The 26,547-nt window shown below is 37.9% G+C and overlaps 2 long non-coding RNA genes and 2 pseudogenes across 3 annotated transcripts in view; 1 reads left to right on the top strand and 3 right to left on the bottom strand.

Moving 5' to 3' along the window:
* Window positions 1-22,398, bottom strand: part of LOC126630800 (disease resistance protein RPM1-like) — a 36,284-nt pseudogene extending 13,886 nt beyond the window's left edge.
* LOC126630809 (uncharacterized) lies at window positions 4,834-6,887 on the bottom strand. 2 transcript variants are annotated; one of them, XR_007626120.1, is made up of 4 exons: window positions 6,647-6,887; window positions 6,477-6,545; window positions 5,688-5,750; window positions 4,834-5,010 (listed from the first exon to the last, which is right to left on the bottom strand). It is a non-coding gene; the product is annotated as an uncharacterized LOC126630809 (long non-coding RNA). The 2 variants fall into 2 exon arrangements; XR_007626119.1 differs by lacking the exon at window positions 5,688-5,750.
* LOC126630802 (disease resistance protein RPM1-like) overlaps window positions 7,357-26,547 on the bottom strand; it is a 38,018-nt pseudogene continuing 18,827 nt past the window's right edge.
* Window positions 25,652-26,547, top strand: part of LOC126630808 (uncharacterized) — a 17,405-nt gene continuing 16,509 nt past the window's right edge. The window contains exon 1 of the long non-coding RNA XR_007626118.1: window positions 25,652-25,760. This is a non-coding gene — a long non-coding RNA (uncharacterized LOC126630808). The remainder of the gene's footprint in view (window positions 25,761-26,547) is intronic.

Genomic DNA, 26,547 nt, shown 5'->3' with positions numbered 1-26,547 from the left:
ACTGTGATTGGCCTCCTTGTTGGAGGGAAACTCTTCTGGGTCCTTGACGGTATAACGTTGACCGGTGCTCAGTAGTTTCGGGATTGGTCAAGTATGGTACAAACAACATGAAACCTGTAGTTTTCATGCATAAGTTAAACCAATACATGTCTATAGAACCTGTATGTTCTACGATATATGTCTATGGATAACCATATGACTAATCACGTTTTTTTTTTGTTTTTTTGTATTCTCCGTTTTAGGGACATGTCAAACTTGAGCAAGCTCCATTTTACCACTCCAGAAGTCTCCAGAAGAAACTATCTGAAGTGGGTTCAAGACGTGAAGCTCCATCTGACTACAAATGGTGTTAGAGCCATCACCGAGGCACCCGCCGACGAAAAACCTGTCGACGAAGCTCAGAAGGCTAATGCAATGATCTTTATTCGAAGATACATCTATGATGCACTGCAAACCGGGTACCTCACTGAAGAGGACCCACACACCCTCTAGCTTGCTCTGGCCGATCGTTTCGATCACCAGAAAGACGTATACTTGCCTGAAGCAAGACACGATTGGTAGCATATTCGCTTCCAGGACTTTAAGTCCGTAAATGAATAGAACTCTGAAGTTTGTAGAATCCGTTCACTACTGAAATTCTGTAAAGTGGAACTAACTGAATCAGATATCCTGGAGAATACCTATTCGACCTTCCATGCCATCAATATTGTCTTGCAGCAACAATATAAGACACATAAATTCACCAAGTTTTCAGATTTGATATCTGTTGTACTTATTGCTGAAAAGCAGAACCAGCTTTTAATGAAGAATCATCAAGCTTGACCCACTGGCTCGAACGCAGCGCCTGAAGTGCATGCAACCAATTCTAGCAGCCATAAATGACGAAACAACCGTCGTGGCCTTGGCAATGGGCGGCAAGCTCAACCACGGGCCCAAGGTCAACAAAGTGCGGCACCTAAGGGAGGAAGTGTGACCCAACAACGTCCATCACTCGCTCATAAGGCCCCAAACTTCAAGAACAAGGGCAAAGCTCATGTTCAGCCTGCTTCTACCGATGTGGATCAAGGGATCATTGGTCACGCATATGCCGAGCTTCCCTTGAGGATATTGTCAAGTATCATTCCCGTCGTGAGTCTAACTTTGCACACGTGGAACATCTAGAAGATGCTACTACATCAATGAAGATATCGGATTTTCAAGAGGCGTAAGCTCTTATGGACGAATAAATTAGACATGTTTTTAGGGTGTTTACCCCTAGTGGCTGAACCCACTGGGAGTGGCCGGCCCTTCCCCCATATTTTCGAGGTTTATGGTTTAATTTTGAACAATTTTTCTAAGTCTTTGGAATAATTTGTTTGGATTTAGTTTGTTTTGAATTATGGATTGTTATGTGATAGATATTATTTCTTGAATTGCTTAATTGAATGAATGGAATTATATTTATGCATGTGACCAATTCAATCAATTTATTTATAGGTATGTCTAGTGAGGAAGTTAGTTGTCTGGCAGATAGTGCAACCACGCACACCATCTTGTGTGAACGATACTATTTTACTAACTTAATACCCAATAAAGCTCATTTGACAACTCTCTCAAGCCCATCCAACCTGATTGAAGGATACGGAAATGCCCTTATCATGTTGTCCAATGGTATTATCTTAACCATTAAGGAGACACTCTATTCTCCATGTTCCAGAAGAACGTTGCTGAGTTTTAAAGATATTCGAGATAATCAATATCATATTGAAACCACTGAAGATAATGGTTCTAAATTTCTTTGTATCACTTTGTATGAATATGGCCAGAAGCGGAAGAAACGACACAACAATGAATTTATACTTGATCGATGTCTTAAATCATTTCCATCTCATGAGATTAATCCAGATTACTCCTGAGACTTGAAGTTCTTGGTCTAGTATACTAGTTTGGATGAGCAAAATGGTATTGAAATGAGATTACCATCGATGATTTTTCACTTATATGGTAGTTACCGACATAAATGAAAAGCGACGATATCGAACCGTGTTCTGTTGAATAAGTGACAACGTAGAACTGATTGGACAACCGAAATTACAATCCAGGTCAAATTCCTTACCAAGTGTGTTTTGGACCCATCATTCCTAGATTGCCCAAGGTAACCTTGTTATGTAACTTGTGGGAAAGGAAGCGTTATGAGATGAATGAAATAGTGTGATATGATGCACGCCTTATGACTCAAGGTTTCTCTCAAACGTCCTGTGATTGATAGCAACATTATGAAATGTGGTTAGTGTTTTCTCCATGGGGATATTTATACGTAGATTTATATGTAAGTTCCCGAAGAATTACATTGACTGGTTCAAATAGTTACAAACCACGGAATACCTTCTTAACTTGTTTGAGGCGTTCGCTTACAATCTGACGGATGTGGTATACCTGCCTAAGTGATTATTTGATCAGTCAAGGATATGAATTATGCCCTTGCATGTTAAACTATGAAGTCTTATTCCGAATTGATAGAGTTACAGTTTATGTCGTTGACACGAATCTCACTTAGACTTTAGAAGAGCTTGAGAAAACTGCATCGCAACTGAAGATGGAATTTGAGATGAAGGATATTAGGAAAACTCATTTATGCCTTGACCTGAATTTCAATCGTTGTTCTGGCGGTACCTTGGTCTTCCAGTCGAACTACACCCCGAATGTGTTACCTTCGAGTATACTTATGATCATCCATACGTTATATGCAAATAAGACCTTTGAAGAGGTTATGTAATTTGAAATTCTATATCTAAATTCAACTTTGCACTTCATTGTATTTAACTCATTGTATTAGACAGGACATCTTCTTCGCTGTTGAGATGTAGCACCTCGCCTACACCCAACCACTGAATTCGTGTTAAAGACGTACCCTGAAGGTTGTACAAGGGCAAATCCCAATGCATCTTGAGCGGATCTGACCCCCCTGATCCTCAAAATGATACTTGCCTTGTTTGTTATGCTGATGCAGGTTACTTATCAAACCCACATAAGGCAAAATCCCCAAATGGTTATGTCTTTACTGTTAGGGATATCACAATATCTTGGAGGTCCACGATATGACCTTAGTTGTGAAATCTTTGAATCGTTCCAAGACTCACTTCACTTCACTGCGCTACAAGTGAGACATGGTTAAGAGTTTTTGTTGAGCATATTCAAAGTACTTGTTGTTTTCATCCATCGTTGAGTCCCAACGATGATCCATGAAGACTATTCCACATGTATCCACTCGACCAAGACACGATACATCAATGAAGTCAATGCCAAGACATATTGCGTCTACATCTACATCAGCAAATCATCATGAGATTGAAGTCATGCAAGTTGATCCCAGACAACCTTGCCGACCTCTACATGACGTCACTGCCGAAGTTAATCTTCCAGAAGCTTGTCCATGGAATTGGTATGCCTAACTATTCATATTCAATGCTTGTAGTTCTCATTTGGAAGTTATGTCAAACTCAGGGGGAGTATCCAGAAGTATACTCACTTGATCTTAATGTACTCTTTTTCCCTAAGATTAGGAGCATTTTTCCCATTGGGTTTTTGCTACCTAACTAGGTTTTAACGATGCATCCATCTTGTGCTGGTTATACCCTTGTAAGCTCTTCTACTTGCGTCCAAAAGACGTATAGTTTTGACTTAATGCAACTTCTCACTTTTCTCCTTAGTCTATGGGTTTTTCTCCCACCTTGGGTTTTACCATAGTGAGATTTTGTGAGTTTTACTTTTTATGCTTTCTTCCGTTGATCTGAGACTCGCATTTGCTCATTGTGCTGACGACTTCATCAATTGTACTTACTTCATCACTGAAGACCTGATGCGTCATTTACTTAAGTATTGACACACTCAAGGGGGAGTGTTGCAGTCCTATTAAATTAAGAATGTGATTGTGTAAATCCTAGTGAATCTAGGAATATCTCTTATATTCCTATTAAGAGTTGTAATCCAAAAAGAGAAGGATTTTTCCTATCACACTACTATAAATAAAGGCATAATGGGGTGGAATAGAACACACCTCACAATTACACATCTCTCTCTTCTCTCTACTATTTATTGCCACACCCCTCTCTCTATGGCCTCCATGATTGTTCAATAAATTATGCCTACAACATTTTGTAAATTTTGATAATTTTTTTAATTTAATTCCATTTATAAATAAGTATATAAAATTTTACAACCATAAAGAATTGTTTTTCTACATTTGCATGCGAGGATACATGTACAAACGCATATTATGTATTTCAAATGTGTCATATCATGGTACAAACATTAACTATATTGAATATATGTGACAGAATTAATCTGTATTTACAAAAGGAGAAGGCTCAACGCTTAAAATTTCTAAAATTCACAATCTACACTTTGGTTAACAAAATTTCTAAAATCCACAATCCTACAAATTAATATCAAGAATATAAGATAGTAAAGAATGGGTAAAATAAAAAATAGAAGAAAAAATAGATCTATAGGTTAAGTTGAACCAAAATATAGGACACCCCTATACTTTTGTTTGAGTAGAGATGGAAAAAAAACTCACATATATGATTTAATTTACTAAATCATATTCTTCAATCTTATTAATTTTTCTCAATTAATTGAATTGATGATCAAGGGACAAAACTCACAAAAATATGAAGGGTTTTTATTCATGTTTAAAGCATAGATACGAGGTAAATAGTTGTCTGACACGCCCCGACCCCGATATTTCCCCGAATACCAGGATAGGCACGTGCTGGCCGACACCCGAGGGTGACGAAAGCCATTTATTGAGTGCAATTGCTGAAAACAAGGAATAATTGAGACTTATAAATATAAAAGAATAATGAATATGCATTTAAGGAACGTGTTCAGAGCATACAACTAACTAGAACACTAAAGGAAATAATATAAAATTAGATGAACAAAGGAATGGGTCCTACACCGAGAGGACTCGAAGATACCGAAGCGGAAGTGCCTGGATGTCGGGATTGTACGCCTCGATTCTAAATCCTGAAGGGGGCGCAAAACAAACATGAGTGGACCAATTTGATATAAATATAATAAAACAGTTATCAACATACTAACCCCCAGGTTTATGAAAACACATATATAATGATAAACATAGGTTTTCCGAATTCTAGCATGATGTGCAGTATCTCAAATCATAACTCATATATAATAATCACTAGTGAATTGTCTGATAACCTCCAGGCCCCATGCCGGCTCCCCGTCTCTGAGCAGACAGTCAGAGGAAAATACACTTCAGGCCCCATGCCGGCTCCCCGTCCCTGTGCTAAATAGCCAGAGGAAACACACTCCAGGCCCTATGCCAACACCAAACCGTCGCCCGGGACGGACCGGAATCTATCCATACGTCCCGTAGCGGAAAGGACCACTAGGTAAGTACAAAACCATTGAACATATATATATTGAAAAACAACTTCATAGTATAAAGTCATCCATCATCTATACTATAAAGAGGTGTTCGAAACATGTTCTAAATATCATATCGTCATCCATCAGATATTCTATAAGAACACGGGTTATAGGAAAACTAGTAATAATTCAAAGTAGCCTCAGTAAGCATGTTATCTCACAAAACGTTTCATAAAACGTAATCATCAAATCATGCTTTTCATGTATGCATTTCTACTATAAAACATGCATTTTAGAAGGGATCCACTCACAGTACTTAGCCGCCGAAGAGCCACGCAAACTAACGAACAATAAAACGTCACCAATAATTGCCCCTAAGCACATAAAGGGTCCAATTAATAAAACTCTATTTTAACAATTGAATTTGGGAAAACAGACGTTGGAAACAGATTCAGAACGTCGAATTACCCTAAGAAGGGTCCCGGACAAAAACCCGAAAAGTCAACCCTAAAGTCAACGTTGACCGGGGTCAACGGTCAAATTAGGTCTAACGGGTTTTAGGCTTGAAATCTGGATTAAGGTAGGTTTAGGTTAAATAGGATTAGGATCTATTGGGTTTTGGAATTCTAAGGTTTTGGGTTAAAAGGGTTTTGGGTGAAGAAATGTGGTTTGGGCCTAAGCCCAAACACATACACACCACAAACACACATACACATGCACGGCATGCACATGCATGCATGGCATGCATATACACACACGCACACACACTTAAACACACACACACAAACTCACACACTCACACAACACACACACACACTAAATATACATACACACACACACGGGTACACACCCACACACCCACACAATCTAAAACACACACACACATGGCCCAAAGGCCTCATAACCAAAAGGGTTGGGCTCAGCAGGGAAGGCCCAAAGGGCTTGGTTTTGGTGGGTCGCCGGACCCAATGGGAGAGAAAGCCGGAATTCTGCCGGAAAATGCACAATCTTTAAACGGCCATAACTTTGTCAAAACTCAACGAAATCAAGCGAGACAAAAACGAAAGTTGTAGCCCTTGAAGAGACGAAGAGAATGGTACCTCACACGACGTCTAACTCGCCGTGGTTTGACCGGAAAACGCCTCGAAAGCCGTCGGACTCGCCGGAAACTGGGTAAGATTCAAATGAGTATAACTTATTCAATACTCAACGAAATTGGGTGAAATAAAAAGGAAAGTTGTAGTACTCGACGAGACGAAGAGATTGATACCTTGCACGCCGGCCAAATCATTGTGGTTTGGCCAGAAATGGCCTCGAAAGGCGTTGGTTTCATCTGCAGAGTGAGCACCGTGACTGTCACGGTGTAGTTCCTAGTTTTGCTTGTGGTTTCGAGGTTGGTGGTTGGGATGGTAGCTGGGTGTGATTTTCAGAGAGGGGATGAAGAGTTGCAGAGGGAGAGGGCACGGGAGAAATAAGGGAGAGAAGAAGAAGAGGGAAAGAAAGAGAAGAGAGAGAGACTTTTCAGAAGAAAGAAGAAAATAAATAAAAGAAAGGGAAAGAGAACGGGTACAAAACAGGGGGTGGGCCCCTTGGGCACACCATTTAAGACCCAAAAAGAATTTTAAAAGTAAGATAACCTCAAACTTAGTGAAAATACGATTTTAAATTGGGAATGGGTGTAACATGTCAGTTATATCCTATAAAAACTTGATTCATTCTTAAAAAAATTAATGAAATTTTATCATGTTATTTGAGCATTCTGAGTTTGAGGTGATGATATCTTTTTATTTTAATTTTTAATTAAAAAAAATATTGCAACCACCAATAAAATTACAAGTAAAATACTAAGAAGACCACATCACACCATGACCCCAAAAAAAGAAAGAAAGAAAAAACAAAGTAGAAAGAGCCCTCCCAGTCAATCTACACGAGAAACTAGGAGAGCAGAGCTAACAATTGAATCTTAAAAGCCCATAAACCTGCAGTCTTTAAACAGTCTCATTTTTTTTGATCAAGTTGGAGTCAAACATTCGACCAAAATGAAAAGTCGGAATCATACAGGGAATGGGTTTCATATTCGCCATATCTCGGGACATAGTTGTAAATAAAATCAACATGTCGTATATGTTTAACAATCCAATAATGTGGGCCATTATTTGGATCCATTTGTCGTGCAAACTCCTTCGTCATGTCATAAAACCTAAGATCTCTCAGATTTCGAAGGCGGCAGATGCCGGATGGCACATCCTTCAGTTGTGGGCTAGGTCCAATGTGAAACTCTTGGAGAATAGGCATTACCCCATTGTCTATGATCAATGAATTTAGTCCCTCCACTTCCCTGAGTCGGAGCTTCCTAAGTTTCTGAAATCCTCCTTCCTCAAAATGCAGCTGCACGACTTCATGTCCCATTCGTCCCAAACCAAGATCCAACAGATTAGGTAGATTTTGAAGGGCTTTCAATGGGGAATCTCTCAACCTTGACCAATAAATCACCAATGCGACGAGATGTTGAAGATTTGAAATCCAGCTTGGCAACTGCTCTAAACGCCCGTACAAGATCAGTTTCCGAATAAATTGTGGTGGAGTTGAAATGGATTCTAAATCAAGGACTTCATCTTCACTTATTGCAGTCAAATCTAGAGTTTCAAGGTGATTCATCTTGTCAATAGAAGCACACAGAGCCCTTCCATCTTCCTCTTTCAAGTTGTTTAGGCCTAACTTCCGCAGCTGCCTTAACATTCCCAGTTCTTTGATTAGTTTGATCCCTCCATGATTCGCCTCCACAAAGTACAGTTTTTGCAAAGCTTGTAAGCATCCAATACCTTCATGTATCTTCACTCCTCTTTCCATATTCGACCAAAACGCCAAGCTGTAGTCACGATAGTACGCCAAAAGATGCCGCAGCTTAACAAGCTTATTGATCTTGGCTGGTATTTCAGACACCAAAGATTGTTTTAGATCCAGGGTTTCTAAGTTTTGCAGATTGCATATGGAGTCTGGAAGCAACTCCACCTTTGTATTCCTCAGGCTTAAGTACGTCAAGAGATACAAATCCCCCACATATTTTGGAAGTTGATTGATTGGAGCATCCATGAAATCCAATACTTTCAGAAGTTTAAAGTTTCCCCTCAATGTATTGAGATAAGACTCGGGCCATTCTTCTTGGTTGAAAGCAAATACAGAACGAATTTGAGACTGTGTAATGATTCCCGAGGCATCAGAGGGACTGTTGTCGATTGAGAGACGTCGAATTGTTGGTTTATAAGTCAACTCAAATTCTGATAAAATATGACAGAAGCTTGAATCCACACCCTTTTTAAGGAGCACTTCGCGCAAAATATCATGAACTCTACAACTTCGAGCTTTTCCATCAATGTAAACTTCTGACACTTGAACCAGGCTTCTGTGAATTACCTCAGTCAAATATTCCTCTCCAACCTCTTCCAGTGTCTTGCCCTTCTTCAATTTTACAAACCCTTCAGCAATCCACAACCGTATCAATCTTACGCAATTAATTGAGTAGTCCTCTGGAAAGATGCCAAAGTATAAGACACACGATTTGAGGTAATATGGTAGATGCTCATAGCTGAGGGATAGGATTCTTGTGAGGCCTGTAAGATGAGGATTGCTTTTCAACTCTGAACTTAAGCTATTGTATAACTTCTGCCATTCAGACACCACTTTAAGTTTCGTTGACAGCAGACCACCTATGCAAACAATTGCCAAAGGTAGCCCCTCGCACTTCTTAACGATTTCCCGTGACATATCTTCTAACTCTATAGGGCAATTTCCCTCCAATTCAAACTGGAATGCCTTTCTACAAAACAATTTCCATGCATTCTTCGGAGGCAGAGGTTGCAAGTGATGGACATTAACGAAACAAGATTTTTTGCAAAAATCGGCAACTTCTTGAATCCTTGTGGTAATCATTATTCGGCCGCCTTTACTATCCGGTAAAGCATGTTCTATAGCCTCCCAAAACTTTACCTTCCACACATCATCAAACACAACAACGTACCTCTTTTGCTGCTGCAAATACTCTCTTGATTTTCTAATCAGGGACTCCTCGTCCGTTGTGTCAATGTCCTCTGGGAAATTCTCCTTTCTTGAATTGTAGAACATTTTGACTACCGTCCTCAGAAGATCGTCCACCCTATGCGACTGGGACACCGTAATCCAAGCGTAGCATTTAAAGTGGTCCATCACTGTCAGACTGTCATAAACTTTCCTGGCAAGAGTGGTCTTCCCAAGTCCTCCCATGCCAACCACAGATATCACTTCGCGTCTCGGCGCTCCTCCGACCAACAAATCAGTTAGCTCTTTTCTGGCAGATTCAATCCCCACCACTTCAGCCTCCTCAATGAAAAGGGAAGCCACTTGAGGGTCATGCCACAGAAGAGTCTTTTCGCCATTATCTAGACCTTGCCGGTCAATGGAACTGAGTTCGTATCGTTTTCTTCTTTCCTGAATACCACGAACCAATTCTTTCATACGGTCGACTTTCGAAACTATCCCATCCTGTGATCTCATTTTTTTAACCAACCGGATAATTTTATGGAAAAGACGAATGAATCCACGATCTTGAAGGTGCCTTGTGACATGAAGCAAATATTCATCAATGACATCTTCAATGTAAAAAGCTGCTACTCTTACTTGGTTGACCCAAGTTTTGACACTGTCATTTGTCGTCTCTCCATCTTCTGCCGCCTTAGCATCTGCGTCCTTGAGGAATGATCGGATGCTCTCTAGCTCATCTTTGATGAAACCAACTTCTTTGCATACGTCTCTTGAAAGGTTTGCTTCTGTGGTGATGAGTAGTTTAATTAACTTTTCGATCACAAAGCATACAATTTGTTCTGCCATATAGTATGAGCATCCAACAAGCCCAAACTATATGATATCTGTTTGGTTTGGGTGAGCAAACAGTTGCTCGGAGAAAAACATAAAAAAAATTGGGAATCAAGGGTAGAGAAACGAAATCTGAGATCAAGAAGATGCTGTGAAGCATATGGCTTTAGCATCAAGAAAATCAGAAACGATGGAGGAAATTGAGAGAATTGATGAATTGGAACGTTCAGATACCAGTAAGCGTCTAATAAATTCTCATAAACACAGCAATTTATTTATTAGACGCTTTCCTTTGGCTTTGTTTTTATTTTGTTTATGATGAGAATCTAGTAATGACAGCTATCTTTGATCGAGACTTGTCTTGAAATAGTTGGGTTAGAGAAACTCCACCCTTGGACAGTCACCAGTAGACGCAAATTTTTATGCAAAATTTACAGTCATCGTGCCGTCCTTGTCAAATAATGTGATGGTACGGAGAGAGAAATTTAAAGCCGAACATTTATTATAATTTATAATTGAAACGCTACATGGTTGAACATGTTTTTTTTCTAAGAGTACTTTGAACTTGTTGTGTTTTAAAAGAAAAATTTATTAAAAATTTTGAAATATAAAATGTGTTTGGTAAAATTAAAAATACTATCAATGAAAGTAGAAAAGAAGAAGCAGGATTTATCATGTTTCTAAATTTTTTTCTTCAAAGTATAGTAATAAATACTTATTTGATGAAATTTTCAATTAACAAATATGTCCTCACATGTTTTACAAAAGTACAATTTTTGGCTCTACATTATTATCTTTGACAATTATTATATCAAATTAAATATCATATCAGTTTTAATCATTTAACATATTCTATGCAATTTATATAAAAGTTTATCAAACACTTAAATCTTTTTTTTTTTTTAAAGTACTTTTACAAAGAAAATTTATCAAAGATTTAACAATTTTATTTTACAACACAGAATAAACAATTTTTTTTTAAAAACACAACAATACCATACTAGTTTCTTACTCACTAACCATGACATCTCCTTCAAGAACATGATGTCGGCAGTTCGAAAAAAAAAAAGGTAGGAATTTTGATTTGAGCATCCTGAGGAGCAGGGTATTCTAGAGTTTAGCACGAGACTCTGTAGAAACGGATATGGGGCGCAACACACCAAAAAGGCAGGTGGGGCGCACCATACCAAATTCAACATGTTACTCTGTCCCGACTCCCAATTCTAATCGACTGGAAGTCTGGAAGTAATTAAAAATAAATAAAACAAAAATGTCGATTGTCACGTGGGTGGAATGGAAAGAGAGAAACTTTATTTCTCTCTTTTTCTTCTTCCTCTCGTCGTCTTAAATGAAACACAGTTTGAAACTTTGAAACTTTGAAACGCAGAACCGAAAAAAGATCTTCTTTGGATCCCTTCAACTAAATTCATCAAGTCAATCAACTCGAATTTTTAAAATTTGATCTAACGATTACAAACAGATATCAATTTTAAAAATTATAATAACTTACCGTTGGATCAAATTTTAAAAGCTCATATTACGGGCCTTGATGGATTTGATGGAAGGGATCCTCCCTTTCCCAAGGACAAAACCTAGAACAAGAACACAACTTCTGCCAAAAAAAAAAAATAATCTGAAACACCCAGACCGCCTAGGCCATTGAGTCGTCGGTCTAAACCACCTAAGCACTACCTAGGCCGTCTCGGGCGCTCACCTAATTCCTCTACCGATTTTTCTCCCGACTAGGGTTAATCGCAGTGGCTAGCCGTCGTGTAACACCTAGTCGCTATTGGGCAGATTTTTAAAACACTGCCTACTACTATCCTCTTCTCTTTTATCCTCTCACTTTCTTTTTTGTGTTTTGTTTATATAAAAAATTTAAAATAAAATATCGACATGATTTAATTGTAATTATTAAATAAAAAAATATAGGAGAAGAGTGAATCTTATTTTGCCTTAAAAAACAAGAGTAATGCTATGGACTAAAATGATTCCTTTGTAGGCCTTCCATAAAGCCTTTCGACACGGGAAAGTCTTACATGCAGCTGGCAAGGCCTTTTCTTTCCTTCGGTTTTTGGCGTTTTGCCCTTTTCATGTGTGTTGAAACTTGAAAGCAGTTCCACCGTGGGCAATAGCCCGATGGACTGGTTCTCAAACAGAGTGAGAAAGCCCGAGCAGCTTGGTCCAGCATGTGCTGACTATGGAACCCGAGCGGGCTCGAGGGAGAGGTCCGGCAGGAGTTGCCAGCCCGAGAGCCCAAAGGGCATGTGATGCAAGGCTGACGTCTGGGCGACGTCATGGTGGACGGCCCTAGATAGAGTCGAAGAGTGGCAACACCTTGATGCGGTGGTGGACGGGCCTGGACAGCTTTTCGCAGAGGTCGATCTCGACGCCGATATCCCGGAGATGGATGGCGAGCTTCTCGCCGACGCTGGTGACTCCACCGCACCACCAGGCCTTCCCATTTCTTTATTCTCTCTCCTTTTCTTCCCAAAAAATAAACAACACAATTTCTTCAAGTTCACAGAGGAGAGAGAGAGAGAGAGAGAGATAGAGATGGTGCGGATAATTCCCATGGCGTCTTCAATCAGACCCTCGCTATCCACGTTGAGGTTCGCCGAAGCTTCTCGCCTGGGCTTTTCCTTCGCTTCCTTCACTCCTTCCCGGCGACTCGCTTGCTTCCAACTCGGCTTCAATGGTGGTTTACACCGTGATGGTCCGATGACGCATGCAACAGTATAGCTAGGATCCTTTAGTCCCAGAGATTAAGGTTTCATGGTTTTGGAGTTTGATTTGTTTAATTTTCGAAGAGGAAAGTGGATAGAGTTGTTCATTAAAGGTAATTACTATTTATTAGGTGAATTAAATAGTGGATAACTCTGAGGGCCTTTCCCACAGTGAAACTGTTCTGAGTACAATTTTAAATTTTGATCGTATCGGATAAATGATTTTTGTAGTCATATAGTATTTGAAAGATAGTTTATGTAGTAAAAAAAATTTAGATTTAATCATTTACGGTGAAGTCTATTAGAATTTATGATCAAAACTAAAATTTTCGTCGTTTTTCCGTTACTAGCATGCACCTAACCCTAACGTGTGAGGCTAAAATATTCATTTCAGAACCATAACCAAACACAGACCCTTTATCTTTCTTTCCTCGTCATTTCTTCCTTCTATCTCTGCAACCCGCCGAACCCATAACGAGAACCAGAACCAAACGCAACCCTTTCATCTTCCCAATGGTCGATTCAATACCCCAGCTCAATTGGAAGCTATGTAAGCTACTCCTTCTTCCACTCTCTCTGCCCAAAGCCATAGACTAAAAGTATGCCTCCATGGTGAAAGCCTTTCGACCCGGACAAGTCTTACAGCTGGCAAGGCCTTTTCTTTCCTTCAGTTTTGGGCCTTTTGCCCTTTTTCAAATGTGTTGAAACTTGAATATAATTTTTAATTCTTTGGCCCGTGTTTTTAATTTGTTTTAGTGTGAGAAATAGTCACCGTAGGCATTGATTTTCTGGGTTGTGAGAAACAATCATTGTTGCTTGCTCACATTAACTCCTCACAAACATCATGTACGCAACATCTTGGTCCGAACTTGTAACTAAAAGAACATCTTGTATATGTTCAACAATCCAATAATGCTGCCCATTATTTGGTCCATATTTTGTTGGAACTCTTTCGGCATGCCATCAAATCTAAGAAAGCTTAGATGTCTGAGGTACTGGATGCCAGAGGGCACCTGCATCAGTTGAGTGGAAGGCCCAATTTGTAACTCGGAGAAGAGGCATGGCCCCATTGTCTATGATCAATGAGTTTAGTCCAGGCAATAAGTCCTTGAGTTTTAGCACCCGAGTTCCTTAAAGCCTCCCTCAAATGCACTTGCACACCATTATATGTCTTGTATCAGAACCGAAGCTCCGCCAAATTAGGGAAGGTTTTGAAGGGCTTTCAGTGGGGCACTGTCAACCTTGACCAAAAAATTCGTAGCTTGACGAGTTATTGAAACTTTTGAATCCAACTTGGCAACTTCTCTAGAGGCCCCTTCAAATGGAGAAACCGAATAGATTCGGGTGGAATTGAAATGGATTGTTGTAGGTCAAGGACTTAATCTTCACCTATTGTGTTTAATTCTAGAGATTCAAGGTGGTTCACTTTCAATCAGAGCACATGTAGCATGTCCATATTCACGTTTCAAGTTTTTCAGGCCTAACTTCCGTAGCTGCCTTGGATTTTCCAATGCTTTAATTAGGTTGATTCCGCGGTGATTATTTCCACATGGTATATATGATGGCACCCAAATCTCTAAGCCCTATTCAACCTGCAAGTAACACATAGGCTAGAGAGGGAGAGGGAAGGAAGAGAGAGCAGAGCTCCTGAATTGTTTTTGTGTTTGTATATCTTTTGTAAATTTTGATAATTTTTTTTTAATTTAATTCCATTTGTAAGTAAGTATATAAAATTTTACAACCATAAAGAATTGTTTTTTCTACATTTGCATTTGAGGATACATGTACGAGCGCATATTATGTATTTCAAATGTGTCCTATCATGATACAAACATTAACTATATTGAATATATGTGACTGAATTAATCTGTATATACAAAAGGAGAAAGCTACTTAAAATTTCTAAAATTCACAATCTACCCTTTGGTTAACAAAATATCTAAAATCCACAATCCTACAAATTAATATCAAGAATATAAGATAGTAAAGAATGGATAAAATAAAAAAAATAAAAAAAAATTTAGATCTTTATGTTGAACCAAAATATAGAACACCCTATACTTTTGTTTGAGTAGAGATGGGAAAAAAACTCACATATATGATTTAATTTACTAAATCATATTCTTCAATCTTATTACTTTTCTCAGTTAATTGAATTGGCGATAAAGGGACAAAACTCACAAAAATATGAAGAGTTTTTTATTCATTTTAAAGCAAAGATACGAGGTAAATAGTTGTTAGTTATACCCTATAAAAACTTGATTTATTCATAAAAAAATTAATGAAATTTTATCATGTCATTTGAGCATTCTGAGTCTGAGGTGATGATATCTTTTTATTTTAATTTTTAATTAAAAAACAATTTATTGCAACCACCAATAAAATTACAAAGAAAATGCTAAGAAGACCACACCACAGCTTGACCCAAAAAAAAAAAAAACCAGAGAAGAAGAAAGAGCCCCTCCCAGTCAATCTACACAAGAACCAAGGACAGCAGAGCTAACAATTGAATCTTAACGGCCCATAAACCTGTAGTCTTTAGACACTCCCATTTTTTTGATCATGTTGGAATCAGGCATTCGACCAAAACGAAAAGTCGGAATCATATAGGGAGTGGAATTCATATTCACCATATCTCGGGCCAGACTTGTAACCAAAACGAACATGTCGTATATGTTTAACAATCCAATAACGTGGGCAATTATTTGGATCCAATTGTCGTGCAAACTCCTTCGTCATGTCATAAAACGCAAGATCTCTCAGATTTTGGAGATGGTGGATGCCAGATGGCACCTCCTTCAGTTGTGGGCAACGTCCAATGACAAACACTTGGAGAAGAGGCATAACCCCATTGTCTATAATCAATGAATTTAGTCCCTCCATTTCCACGAGTTCCAGAAACTTAAGTTTCTGAAATCCTCCTTCCTCAAAATGCAGCTGCCCGCCATCATATTCCATTTCTCCCAAACGAAGATCCAACAGATTAGGTAGATTTTGAAGGGCTTTCAATGGGGAATCTCTAAACCTTGACCAAGAAGTCACAAATCTGACGAGGTGTTGAAGATTTGAAATCCAATTTGGCAACTGTTCTAAACGCCCCTTCAAACACAGAGACCGAATAAATTCTGGCGGAGTTGAAATGGATTCTAGATCAAGGACTTCATCTTCACTTATTGCACTTATGTAGGAACTTGTAAACAAACAAACACCAAGACCAAAACATGAACCACAAACAAAAGGAAACCAACCCAGTTATGTGCACATAAATAACCAGAAAGGAAAACATACCTGCAGCAGCCCAGAACTCGTAGCCATTGCATCAAACTTTCAGCGATCCTTCTCTTCTCTTGCAGATTGTCAAGTGCTCGACTCACAGATAGGTTATGGTCCAATATGAGCGTTAGTTCTGTGAGAAGAGAGGTCACTATATATATACATATAGACTTCACCAAAATAGATCAGGATTTCCTATCAAAATCCTCATCGGAAACAAACACTTGTTTCCTGATGCTAACCAAAATCCTTTTCAGTCAAGGATCAGCATTCCTTTCATCAATAGGACTTTCTATCCAAATTGAATACCTATAACCGGTCCTAAAACTTCTCTATCTCATACTCATATTCTTACATTCTCCCACTTGAGTATGAGAACAGTTTCAAGTACTCAGTTTATCCAATCATACTTAGATAGAAGTGATCACTAACAGATAATCATCTCAAATTATTATAAAGGTGATCACATAATTAAGTCATTCACCAACACACAAATACATGGACATAACCAGCTTACATAAACCAAAACAATGAATTTATAATTGCCTCTGCAACACAAAATACAGATTTAACTTACAAATCACAATGTCCAGTTCATGTTCATAGCAATGTATCTAAGCTCAAAAGTAAACCAAGACATCTGCTCCCACTCATATAGCCACCAAATCTTTTGGATAACAAAAGCTTAACCTCACATACATCTTACCCATGCATTTTAAAGTATTGAACTTAAGAATCTTTTCTGTTACATCGCAGAATTAACTCAAAAGTCACAACATACTTAATTTGCACTTTGTAATTATGTGAACCAATATAGCAAAACCAAACCAATTTGCTCCCACTTATCTAGGCTATACTTAACACAAACAAGTTAAGTATAAGTTAATATCAACTGTATTAACTAATAGTCATTGCAATACACTGAATGTCTTATCAATGTGATCAATTGCCGCAACCAATATGCAAACAAATTTCATGATCACATTCATCCAATTTGTATTTACAACAATGTGATTTTACTTGACCAGAACAAACACATAAATTGATTTGCTCCCACTATATCAAGTTAAGTTTAATTCCGGCAAATAGCACTAAACTTCTCATTACTTAAACAAATTAAGTAACATAAATAATTACCAATTGCTTCAATAAAACCATAATCTGGTTTTCAAGCATCCAAATGAATTATAATGGCCGGCCTAAGTAACCTTATGCTTACATTCAAACATATGATTCTCCCACTTAAGCATAAGCAGAATGTACTGCACAGCTAATAAAGAAACCGGAGATATGAACCAATTGATTCCCGATTCCTTACCAATTGCATAATCTCAGTTTAGTCAAATACACCTAAACCATTATGCAAACAGTCTATGTATCAAAAGATAGTCACAATCCATTCGGAAAAACTTATCTCACATAAACCCAAAATCACCAGTTTCAACAATGATCAAAATCAGAATAGCAAGCACAATATTCTTGCATTCAATTTGATCCTAACTAGTTCAATACCCATCGAGCAAGATCAACTAAAATTTGATAATGTCTGGATATAAAGGCACAAGTCATCTTGATTAAAACAAGATAATCAAGATCTCAACCTCCCTTTTTTTTTTGTTTTTTTTTTTGTTTTTTTTTTTTAAGGAACTTAAGATAATCGTCCAATAAAATTTAGTGTACTTATAGATTTAATACATAATATCAAATCTCTTACACTTACACTTACAATATATCAAGTGAGATGAGTTTCAGAATGCATTCTTGCCAACAAACAATTTATATCATTTCATACAGGTACTAACACAAGAGCCTTCACATGTTTTTGGTTATACAGTGCACATATTGGCATTAACGAACCCAAAGATTCCGAACTACATCATTCACATATATGGCAACACCCCCAAAACCTATTATATGTAGTCTAACCAAAATTGGAATATGAATTACACTCATAATTTAAAAAACGTCATTATGGATACTCGTATAATCCAATTTTGCTTTTCTAGAATAATTCAAACCAATCAGACCCACATAAAAGCCACATGTATTTGGTAGCAACAATAAGTCAAATTCTATTATCATAATTCATAATGGAAAATCATGATGCAAGCTTCCAAGTTTCAAGCAAGTTAATGAGAAATCTTACATCTGCTTGAGACAACAAAATAGCTACAAAACAATATTTTCCACCCAATCTAATTACACAGGCTCTAACTCAAAAATAGAAGAGCAATGTGTACATCAAATATTAGTCTAATGAATCTTTATGCAGAAAGAATGATTCCAGTCATCTCACATAAATCATAAGTTGGCATCTATAGGGATTTCGAGTTTAATCGTGCATTCACAAAATAAACAAGCATACTCGGAATAGCAAAAGCCCTAATTCATTATGCTCCAACTCATCGCACTATAATCACGCATATAGGAGAACAATTAATTATGCATGAAACAATGAACTGAGTTGCCTGAATGCATCATTGGACTCGTATTCGACAACCCGATCGCAATTCCTCGGCTCCAAATCAACGAAACAAATTATCCATCAATGCTCAAGACCCATCCATATGGATTGCCATTACTCCCAATTCCCATGGACCTCGTACCATTGCCATAATAGAATGACGAACGAGTTAACGTCAATATGAAGAACCGGAATAATAATATAATCTCAATATGCAGATAACATGATCTTTGTTCAATGGTTTTTAACAACATAATTAGTTGATCAGAATACATCTTTATTCTTACAAAGGATTAAGAAACCACAATTACCTCAATCTGTAGAACTCATAATAAACACAGCGGAAGCAATAATTCTCAACAATTAGAACTATGATGTTTAAGATAGATGTATACAACTAAATTACTATACTTATCATCAAATAAGCAAATCATGGGAAAAAAAAAAAGGTTTTCTCAACCCCATATTGACAAAACACGAGTTTCTCCCTTTCCAGACTAATCACGGTCAAAAATTGAACTAAAGGTTATTTCTTAAACGGTGTCGTACCACTCGCCTTTAAAAACCAATTAAACAGACTTGTTCTTCAAACCAGTTCGTATGCTGCAGCAATCATATAATCCTTAGACACCAAATAATGGTGTCTCATATATGTGATAAACAGTTTAAAACGATCAAAGTTAAATCAAGGTCCAAAATTTGTATTCAAAACTGATATCTTTAATATGTTTCTGCAGCAATCAATTAAAACAAACTGTAGCGACAAAACTCATTCATATGCTCTTAAACATACACAGGTATCAGAGAGAATCGAAAGCATCGAAAGCATTTATCTCCATACCTTTTAATCACTGATTTCAAATTCACGAAAGGAACCGCGGAAGCGATTTAGAATTTGAAAAATATAAGATTTTAACATTTTAAGGAAAAACCCAGATGGATATTCATTGAAGGAATCAAAACTGACCGTAATTTGGGAAAAACCCTCATTTGGCAATGGTTTATAGAGCCGTTATTTATTTATTTATTTATAAACACATTCGACTTTTCTCCTTTACAGATTTGAACTCATGTTTGTGTCTTGTGGCTCTGATACCACATGTAGGAACTTGTAAACAAACAAACACCAAGACCAAAACATGAACCACAAACAAAAGGAAACCAACCCAGTTATGTGCACATAAATAACCAGAAAGGAAAACATACATGCAGCAGCCCAGAACTCGTAGCCATTGCAGCAAACTTTCAGCGATCCTTCTCTTCTCTTGCAGATTGTCAAGAGCTCGACTCACAGATAGGTTATGGTCCAATATGAGCGTTAGTTCTGTGAGAAGAGAGGTCACTATATATATACATATAGACTTCACCAAAATAGATCAGGATTTCCTATCAAAATCCTCATCGGAAACAAACACTTGTTTCCTGATGCTAACCAAAATCCTTTTCAGTCAAGGATCAGCATTCCTTTCATCAATAGGACTTTCTATCCAAATTGAATACCTATAACCGGTCCTAAAACTTCTCTATCTCATACTCATATTCTTACAACTTAAACCTAGAGATTCAAGGTGTTTCATCTTTTCAATAGAAGCACACAGAGCCCTTCCATCTTCACGTTTCAAGTTTCTTAGGCTTAACTTTCGCAGCTGCCTTAACTTTCCCAGTTCTTTGATTAGCTTGATCCCTCCATGATTTGCCTCCACTAGGTATAGTTTTGGCAAAGCTTGTAAGCATCCAATACCTTCACAATAGCAGGCCAAAATATGCCGCAGCTTAACAAGCTTATTGATCTTGGCTGGTATGTTTTAGATCCAGGGTCTCTAAGTTTTTCAAATTGCCTATCGAGTCTGGAAGCAACTCCACCTTTGTATTCCTGAGGCTTAAATACGTCAAGAGATACAAATCCCCCACATATTTCGGAAGTTGATTGATTGGAGCATCCATGAAATCCAATACTTTCAGAAGTTTGAAGTTTCCATTCAATGTACTGAGAAAAGACTCGGGCCATTCTTCTTGGTTGAAAGTAAATACAGAGCGAATTTGAGACTCTCTAATGCTTCCCAGGGCATTAGAGGGACTGCTGTCGATTGAAAGACGTCTAATTGTTGGTTCAGAAGTCAACTTAAATTCTGATAACACATGACAGAAGCTTGAATCCACATCCCTTTTAAGGAGCACTTCACGCAAAAAATCATGAACTCTGCAACTTCGAGCTTTTCCATCAATGTAAACTTCTGACACTTGAACCGGGCTTCTGTGAATTAGCTCAGTCAAGCATTCCTCTCCAACCTCTTCCAGTGTCTTGCTTTTCTTCAATTTTACAAACCCTTCAGCAATCCACAACCGAACCAATCTTACGCAATTAAAGGAGTAGTCCTCTGGAAAGATGCCAAAGTATAAGACACATGATTTGAGGTAATATGGTAGATGGTGATAGCTGAGGGATAGGATTTTTATGAGGCTTGTAAGATGGGGATTGCTTTCCAACTCTGAACTTAAGCTATTGTATAACTTCTGCCATTCAGACACAACTTTAACTTTCGTTGACAGCAGACCACCTATGCAAACAATTGCCAAAGGTAGTCCTTCGCACTTTCTAACGATTTCCAGTGACATATCTTTTAACTCTGGAGGGCAATTTCCCTCCAATTCAAACTGAAATGCCTTTTTACAAAACAATTCCCATGCCTTGTTTGGAGGCAGAGGTTGCAAGTGGTGAACATGAACAAGACAAGATTTTTTGCAAAAATCGGCAACATCTTGAATCCTTGTAGTAATCATTATTCGTCCCCCTTTATTATCCGGTAAAGCATGTTCTATAGCCCCCCAAAAATCTACTTTCCACACATCATCAAACACAACGACATACCTCTTTTGTTGCAAATACTCTCTTGATTTTCTGATGAGGGACTCCTCATCCATTGTGTCAATTCCCTCTGGCAAATTCTCCTTCCTTGATTTGTAGAACATTTTGATTACCTTCCTCAGAAGATCCTCCACCCTGTACAACTGGGACACCGTAATCCAAGCGTAGCAATCAAAGTGGGCCATCTCCGTCTGATTGTCATAAGCTTTCTTGGCAAGAGTGGTCTTCCCAAGTCCTCCCATGCCAACCACTGATATCACTTCGCGTCTCGGTGCTCCTCCGACCAATAAATTAGTCAGCTTTGCTCTGGCGGATTCAATCCCCACAACTTCAGCTTCCTCAATGAAAAGGGAAGCCACTCGAGGGTCATGCCACAGAAGAGTGTTTTCGCCATTATCTTGACCTTGCTGGTCAATGGAATTGGATTCGTATCCTTCACTTCTTGCCTTGATTTCACGAACCAATTCCTTCATACCGTCAACTTTCAAAACTATCCCATCATGTGATCTCATTCTCTTAGCCAACCGAATAATTTTGTTGAAAAAACGAACGAATCCACGATCTTGATGATGCCGTGTGATGTGGAGCAAATATTCAACGACAACATCTTCAATGTAAAAAGCTGCTTCCCTTACTTGGTTGACCCAAGTTTTGACACTGTCATTCGCTGTGTCTCCTGCTGCTGCTGCTTTAGCATCTGCATCCCTGAGGAATGATCGGATACTTTGGAGCTCATCTCTGATAAAACCAATTTCAGCACGTACGTTTCTTGAAAGTTTCGCTTCTGTGGTGATGAGTAGCGAAATTAACTTATTGATCACAAAGCATACAACTGATTCTGCCATTTTGTATCTTGCCTTTTTTGGCAGGAGTATTACATGCTCTGTATGAACAATTGGTTAGGTTGCAGTCTTGCAGATGAATTTGTAGATTGCAAGGAAATGTCAACATCTGTCTTTTGGCTAATATATGTTGTATAATATGCTGATTGAAAATTTGAAAGTGATGTGATAACATCCATTTAATAGTTGTAGGGTTGTCTCTGGTTTTCATGAACACAAACAAGGACAACAATTTTATAATTGGTTGGCCTGCCATGATTTATGAAATTTAATTGGCGAGTTCTCGATCTTTTGGCGTGATTTTGGTGCAACTTTGGATTATGCTGGTTGGTAAGTACAATGCGATCGTTCCTTTGCAGCCAAATTTGATTTCATATATTTGTAAATTACAATAATTTAAAAGATAGTCCTGTATTTGTTCAAAAAAAAAAAAAAAAAACATCATCCTGTCAAAGAGAGTGACCTTGGTAGAGCAAAACAACAACTTTACCCCAGATTCTTTCTTTTTGTCATTATATGACCATGGTATCTTAGTAACCCAACAAAGATCCAAACTACCAGGTGCCAATCATAAACGAACCAAAAGTTTCTGGAAGCAAAAATGCAAAACACACTTCTCTCGCAGGGCTCTCACTCCTTCCTTCCGTACCAACCAATGGCCAACTCGAGGCCCTCCCATTACAGCCAATGCCCCATACCCGCCAAACCAACGAGTTTTTATCATTAACAGCCAAAATTTGGAGACACACAATACGTCACTTTTTATAAAAACTTTCAAATTTAGTAATAAAAATAAAAATAAAAAAATACCCTCACGTGAATATACCTAAAATCACTCAAAATCCAAAACTCATTTACCCAGAAAAGCCAAAACACTTTTATAGATTTCCTCTACATCGTTGTTGAAATGAATTAGCAGAATCGATCGTCAATTGATGTGTGTAATCATAGAAAATGATCAAAAAATTAATTGTTTTGGGACATGACTAGGAGAACAGCAAACCAATGTTTCTGAAAACGCTTACGCGAGGGCTGATAACCTCCTGCTGACAGGAACCATTCCTCCGCCTCCTAGGCCTCCCGACCAGTCTCCGGCCGAGTGAAATCGTAGAACTTGGGCGCATCGAATTCATAGTCCATGTCAATTTCTCCCCCCTCATAAGCCTCCCTAACGAACTCCACCATGTCTTCGTCCATCTCTCTCTCCCTCTCACTCTGAACCAGCTTTCAGGCAAATGAGCCGGCGAATTTTAAAAGTAATTTATATCATAATATTCTGGAATGTATTATTCCATTGCTGATTCTCCCGTCCTCGAAAAGCTTTCGGGACTTTCGATGAAATGATCGGGTTTGAAACCTTCCCGGGAAATCAAAATTCCGAAACAGATGAGGAGAGAAGAGAGAGAGAGAGATTATATATAAATATATGTGTGTATATATGTACGTAGAAGTTTTGATTAAGCTTAATGTGAAACCTTAATTGAAATTTGTGATATGTGAAGAAGAAGAAATGGAAGATTGGATATTTGTTTTGGGCGATAATTTCGGTTGGTTTTAGGAGGGCAAACTCAGAAACAAAAGGAAAGACGACGAAGACAGAGGAGGAGGAGGAACTTTCTTGGCGGCCAAGGTTGAGAGAAATGTTCCTCCGGTCCAGAATTTTGAAATGGTGGGCTCCATTCCCCTACCCCAAGCGCTTGTTTTTGTTAAGCTAGAGAGAGAAACAGGTTTTTCATATATGAATAGAGAGAGAAAGAAGAGATTCACAGAGAAGAGGAAGAGAAGCTGAATGTTTCTTCTGTATATTATTTTCTTAGTTGTTAAGAAATCTGAATACAAGTATTTATAGAGAGCACAAGATTGCAACTAATCTAACTACTTAGCTAATCTTCTGCCAAAGTGTCATAATTTCAGACACAAACATAATATCTTTATCAGTTTTGTGGGCCCTCACCTTACATATTCGTTCGTTGTGCCTAACTAAATGGGAGTTTTAAGGGTATAGACTTATAGATGCATCTAAAGTTACCTTTGACGGTTGAATTTTGATACTATAAGCCAGTTATTTTAGAATATCCAGACCAAATGACATAAGAATCTCAAGTTTTGTAATTTTCAAGCCAAATAAGCCAACAAGCAATTTTTTTTTTTGAATTTTAATTCCATTTGTAAACAAGTATATCAAATTTGACAACCATAAAGAACTATTTTTTCTACATTTGCATGCGAGGATACATGTATAAACGCATATTATGTTTTTCAAATATATCATATCATGACAAAATTAACCATATTAAATATATGTGGCTGAATTAATCTGTATATGCAAAAGGAGAAGGCTCAACACTTCAAATTTCTAAAATTCACAATCTACTATTTGGTTAATAAAATTTCTAAAATCCACAATGCTACAAATTAATATCGAGAAAATAAAATAGTAAAGAATTGGTAAATAGAAAAAAAAAAATCATATCTTTAGGTTAAGTTGAACCAAAATATATGATTTAATTTACTAAAACATGTTCTTCAATCTTATTACTTTTCTCAGTTAATTGAATTGTTGATCAAGGGACAAAACTCACAAAAATTTGAAGGGTTTTTATTCATTTTTACAACAAAGATACGAAGTAAATAGTTGTCACTTATCTCCTGTAAAAACTTGGTTCATTCATGAAAAAATCAATGAAATTTTACTATGTCATTTGAGCATTCTGAATTTGAGGTGATGATAACTTTTTATTTTAATTTTTAATAAAAATACAATTTATTGTAACCACCAATAAAATTACAAGAAAAATGCTAAGAAGACCACACCACACCTTAACAAGGATAGCAGAGCTAACAATTTAGACCCCCTATTTTTTTTTATCAAGTTGGAATCAAGCATTCGACCACCAAAACGACAAGTTGGAATCATACAGGGAGTGGCCTTCATATTCGACAAATCTCAGGCCAGACTTGTAACCAAAAAGAACATGTCGTATATGTTTAACAATCCAATAATGTGGGCCATTATTTGGATCCATTTGTCGTGCAAACTCCTTCGGCATGTCATAAAACGTAAGATCTCTCAGATTTCGAAGATGGTGGATCCCAGATGGCACCTCCTTCAGTTGTGGGCAACGTCCAATGATAAACTCTTGGAGAAGAGGCATAACCCCATTGTCTATAATCAATGAATTTAGTCCCTCCATGTCCGTGAGAATGAGCTTCCTAAGTTTCTGAAATCCTCCTTCCTCAAAATGCAGCTGCACGCCATCATATCCCATTTCTTCCAAACGAAGCTCCAACAGATTAGGTAGATTTTGAAGGGCTTTCAATGGGGAATCTCTCAACCTTGAATAAAGAATCCCCAATTTGACGAGGTGTTGAAGATTTGAAATCATGGATCCGTCACAACTTGGAGGAGAAGGCTGCCATGGGATCGATGAAGGGCTACGAGTTTTTTAGAATCTAATCCTAACCAATTTAAGCTTCTTACATAGCTTTGATATTACAGCTTACAACCGCTTTGGTAAAGAGACAGTTTTCTGTTATGAATATTGACTCAAAACTTTGCACTTTCCAATATGAAAGCAACCACTTTGATTGAACCTTGCACTCTTTTGAATTTCGCCCCTCCCCTTGGCATATCCTGGCTTCGCCACTGACTGGAGTACGTCCTCGGAGCAGTAGGAGCTCACCCAATAATCCACTATCAACCAATTGGGAGTTTACAAAGTATTGGCAATCTCACAACCCAAAACCCCAATACAACCAATAGCTCTCACACACCAAAGAAACAAATAGAGAGAAATATAATGAATAATTTCCTCTCTATATAAAACTTAAAGCTATTACAACAACAACTACCTTGGTGGATGATTACTAACCAAAGAGATGAGCACTTTCTTCTTCTCTTCAAAGAGGGGCTGCTGCACTTCTATTTTTTCTTCTCTCTTTTTCTGGTGCACTCTACCACTACTATATGAAAATGCTCTCTATTTTCTGCACCTTTTTCAACTCTCCTTCCATTTCTCTCATTTCCAAATGCAACAAGTGGGGGGGGGGGACAAAAGTTGAATTTTCTACCTTTGAAAAAACCAAAGCAAAAGGAAACATAATCATTCCTAACAGACATCATCATTTTCTTTTCACTAAAGACACATGATG

Source organism: Malus sylvestris, chromosome 7, assembly GCF_916048215.2.
Source record: "Malus sylvestris chromosome 7, drMalSylv7.2, whole genome shotgun sequence".
NCBI lineage: Eukaryota > Viridiplantae > Streptophyta > Magnoliopsida > Rosales > Rosaceae > Malus > Malus sylvestris.
This window is presented reverse-complemented; position numbering and strand designations above follow the sequence as displayed.